Raw genomic sequence first — 4,278 nt, 5'->3', positions numbered from 1 at the left:
GCAGCGGCCGCACCGGTGCACGTCGGCCTCATCTGAAACAGTTTTCAAAAACATCGCTCAGTCCGCGTCTCCCGCTCCTCGAGACCCTCCGGGGTCGCCCGCCCACCTCCGCATCCAACAGATCCGCCTCACCGTCAGCCATAAAACACCCAAACGGCTCACCTGCTCCTACCTCGCTGCTCTGCAGAGTACAGTGCTCTGCACATAGTAAGCGCTCAATAAATACGATTGATGATGATGCTCTCCTACCACGGCCCAGCTCGCACGCAGACTCACTGTATCTCCATCTTGTCTACATCACCGACAACCCCCTGCCCACGCCCAGGTCTGGAACTCCCTCCCCCTCTGTATCCGACAGACCACCACTCTATCCCCTTCAAAACCGTATTAAAAGCACACCTCCTTCAAAAGGCCTTCCCCAAGTCGTCAATTCCCCTACCTGCCCTCCTCTGTTCGTCTAAGGTGAGTGAGTAGGTGATATTAGAGGAGCCAAGTGTGCAAGCTGGGTTGCAGTGAGAGAGGAGTGAGGATAGGTAGGATGGAGAGAAAGCCTTGAAACTGATGGTGAGGAATTTCTGTTCAATGCAGAGACACATGAGCAACCATTACAGGGTTGAGAGAGATGCCGGAGAACAAATTTTAACAAAATGACCCAGGCAGCAGAGTGAAGTACGGATTGGAAAGCGTGGGGAGGATGAAGGCAGGGAGGATCAGTGAGGAGGCCGATGCAGCGGTCGAGGCGGGGTAAGATCTGAGCTCGGACCAGTGGGGTAGCAGCTTGGATGGAGAGGAAGGGGGTGGATTCTGGAGATGGCGTGAAGACAAACAACGGACTGCCTTTGGTGACAGACTGAATATGTGGGTTGAAGGAGAGGGATGAGTCAAGGATAAATGCCGAGGTGGTGAGACAGAGAGGAGGGTGTTGCTGTCAACAGGGATTGGAAAGTCATGGGGAGGAGTAGGTTTGGGTGGGAAGATGAGGAGTTCTGTTTTGGACATGGTAAATTTGCCGTGCCGCAGGAAACCCGAGTAGAGAGATGTCCTGAAGGCAAGAGGAAATGCGAGACGGCAGCGAAGGGGAGGGGTCGGGGCTGGAGCCATATTTTCGGAAGTCACCTGCAGGGAGATGCTAGTTGAAGTCATTGGGAGTGGACACTGACGGGGAAGAGAAGAGACCCAACCGAGCCTCCGGACACCCCCTCATTTATGGGGTGGGATGCAGATGAGGAGCTGGCAAAAGAACCCAAGAAAGAGCAGAAGGACCACCCACCCTTCACCTAAATATTCACTTTCGTTCTGCCTCCTGTCTGTAATTTATTACATTGTCTGTCTCCCTGCCTGGCTAGACTGTAGGCTCCTTGAGGTCACACCTGTAGCCTGGCCTAGTGGAAAGAGCCCAGGGCCTGGGACTCACGGTAGTGACAGTGGCAGTATTTAAGCGCTTCCTGTGTGTAGAGCACTGTACTAAGCGCGGGGAGAGAATACACAAGCAGGAATTAAACAGGGTTCCTGTCCCAAGTCCTTAGTACACAGCACAAAGCAGCTGTCCAGTACAATGCTCCGCTCCCAAGTAGAGCACTCGGCACATGGTAAGCGCCCAGTCTAGTGCTCTGCCCACAGTAAGCGCATGAGAATAAAGCAGGGGAAACACCACCTTTGCCTTCAAGGAGTTCACGGCCAAGGGGGAGAAAGACACAAAATAACATCGCAGTAAGAAGAAAATAATAATAATAATGATGGCATTTGTTAAGCGCTTACTATGTGCAAAGCACTGTTCTAAGCGCTGAGAAGGAAATGAAAATGAGAAGGAAAGGTGGATAAATAATAAGAGCAGACTCCGTGCCCGGCTCGGTAACAAAGGGACGGAGAGAAGGCCTCGGTGGTCAGCCGCTGGGACGGTGGGGGCGGGGGTGACCTGGGAGGAGCCATCCTGGAGGAGGAGGTCGGGGCTCAGGAGGAGGCGTCCAACAGAAACTCTAAACAGTGGCTTTAAGGTGCTCACTCCAGCTCTATCCCTCCTTCTTATCATCATCATCAATCGTATTTATTGAGCGCTTACTGTGTGCAGAGCACTGTACTAAGTGCTTGGGAAGTCCAAGTTGGCAACATATAGAGACAGTCCCTACCCAACAGTGGGCTCACAGTCTAAAAGGGGGAGACAGAGAACAAAACCGAACATACTAACAAAATAAAATAAACAGAATAGATATGTACAAGCAAAATAAATAGAGTAATAAATATGTACAAACATATATACATATATACAGGTGCTGTGGGGAAGGGAAGGAGGTAAGATGCGGGGGATGGAGAGGGGGACGAGGGGGAGAGGAAGGAAGGGGCTCAGTCTGGGAAGGCCTCCTGGAGGAGGTGAGCTTTCAGTAGGGCCTTGAAGGGAGGAAGAGAGCTAGCTTGGCGGATGGGCAGAGGGAGGGCATTCCAGGCCCGGGGATGTCTCTCTCTCCTCCTGCTCCACCTCAGATTCATTCATTCAATCGTATTTATTGAGCGCTTACTGTGTGCAGAGCACTGTACTAAGTGCTTGGGAATCAATCAATCGTATTTATTGAGCGCTTACTGTGTGCAGAGCACTGTACTAAGCGCTTGGGAAGTACAAGCTGGCAACATACAGAGATGGTCCCTACCCAACAGCTGGCTCACAGTCTAGAAGGGGGAGATAGACGACAAAACAAAACATATTAACAAAATAAAATAAGTAGAATAGTAAATATGTACAAGATGGCTCAGATGGTTCACTTGGCCCCCCAACACCAACCTACCCCCCGGGGCCTTGCTCTCGGGACCGACCCCTTTCTCCCGCCCTCTCTTGGGCCCACGTTAGCAGGCTCCAAGTCGAGCCGGGAACCCAAACCCAAGCGTCCCGGTTCCCAGGAGTGGGCTCTCGGGCCAGCGCCCCGCCGAGATGGCTCGACAGGGCCGGGGGCACCGGGGCAGAAGGCACTTGGTGCTCTCTGGGATTGGCGTGGGGCAGCTGGTCCGACCTGACTGGCGTGAGCCAACTGGGGCTCGCCCGAGCTCCCGATCGCCAGGGTAGCGTGGGCGGTGCCGGCAGGCCACTTTGGGGGTGACTCACGGCCCGGCTCTCTCGCGTGGCCCAGACGGGAGGACCGAGAGGGGGGCGGAAGCTCCTGGGCTTGGGAAAACACCGGAGCCACCGCCGCCCCCACCCCCAGGTTTGTAGTGAGCACGTGCTGGTCTGGGAAGGGACCCTCCCCACCCCCCAAAGGGGCTCAGGGGCACTGGGGGAGCATAAAAGACTCACGGCAGCAGGAAGAGGGGAATAAGAAGAGGGCACCTGACACTTAAAGGTGGGGAGAACCAGCCTGGAGGCCAGGGAGGGGGACGGGGGACAGGAGCGCCCAAGGAGGAGGGGCATGGAGGGCCCAGGAAAGCGGACTGAGGAAAGGGGAGCTCTGGAAAGGCCCTTTGGCTACTCCTGGTCCACATCTCTAACTGCTGCCCCAGCACCGGTGGCACTGTGCCCACTTCTCTGCCAGAAAAAACAAGGTGCAATGAGAAATCAACTCATTCCAAGTGGGTCTTGGCGTCCTGCCCCTGAGAGAGGATTTTCAATTCATGCCCACATCGGGATCCTCCCAGGCTCCTTGGGGCCTTGAATGGCTCAGGGTGTGGACCCTGAGGCTGGGACCTAGGCCTGGCTGCAGGGCATGGGAGAGGGAGGGAGGGAGGCAAGAAGGGACAGAGGGAGCTCTCCCACCTCAGGTTTGCGGTGGCGGTGGAAACCCAGGATAAGCCTCCACCCCCACAGCCAGAGCCAGAAGAGCAGGATCTGAGAGGCCCCGTGGGCACCCCGGCGGGTGATGCCCGGCCTCCGCAGCAATGGGAGAGGCCAAGGGAGGTGGGCGGTGTAGGGGAGGAGAAGGGGTGAAGGGTCCCAGGGAAAGCGAGATCAGGCCCCAGGCAGGGGAGGGGTCCGGGGTCTCTGGGAGAAGAGGGAGGCTCAGGGGGAAGGGGTCCCAGTTGAAGAAGTGCAGAACCTGGTGACTGCCAGCCCTGCCACCCCCCGCCCCAGCCCTGCAGGGGGGACTCTTGGGGTCAGAGGCAGGAGAGGCCCATGGAAACAGCTCTTTCCAGCTCTGCCCTCACCCCCTCACGTCCCCCCGGACCCAAGGAGGGCAGGGGACATGGGGAAGGAGTGGGGAGATGCAGGCGAAACTGGGGGCAGGTGGGTATGGACCTCTGAGGAGGGGCATGGGAGGGAGAAAGTGACACCTGGGGGGCACAGGAAGGGGGTGACAT

This window comes from Tachyglossus aculeatus, chromosome 21, assembly GCF_015852505.1.
Source record: "Tachyglossus aculeatus isolate mTacAcu1 chromosome 21, mTacAcu1.pri, whole genome shotgun sequence".
NCBI classification, from domain to species: domain Eukaryota; kingdom Metazoa; phylum Chordata; class Mammalia; order Monotremata; family Tachyglossidae; genus Tachyglossus; species Tachyglossus aculeatus.
This window is presented reverse-complemented; position numbering follows the sequence as displayed.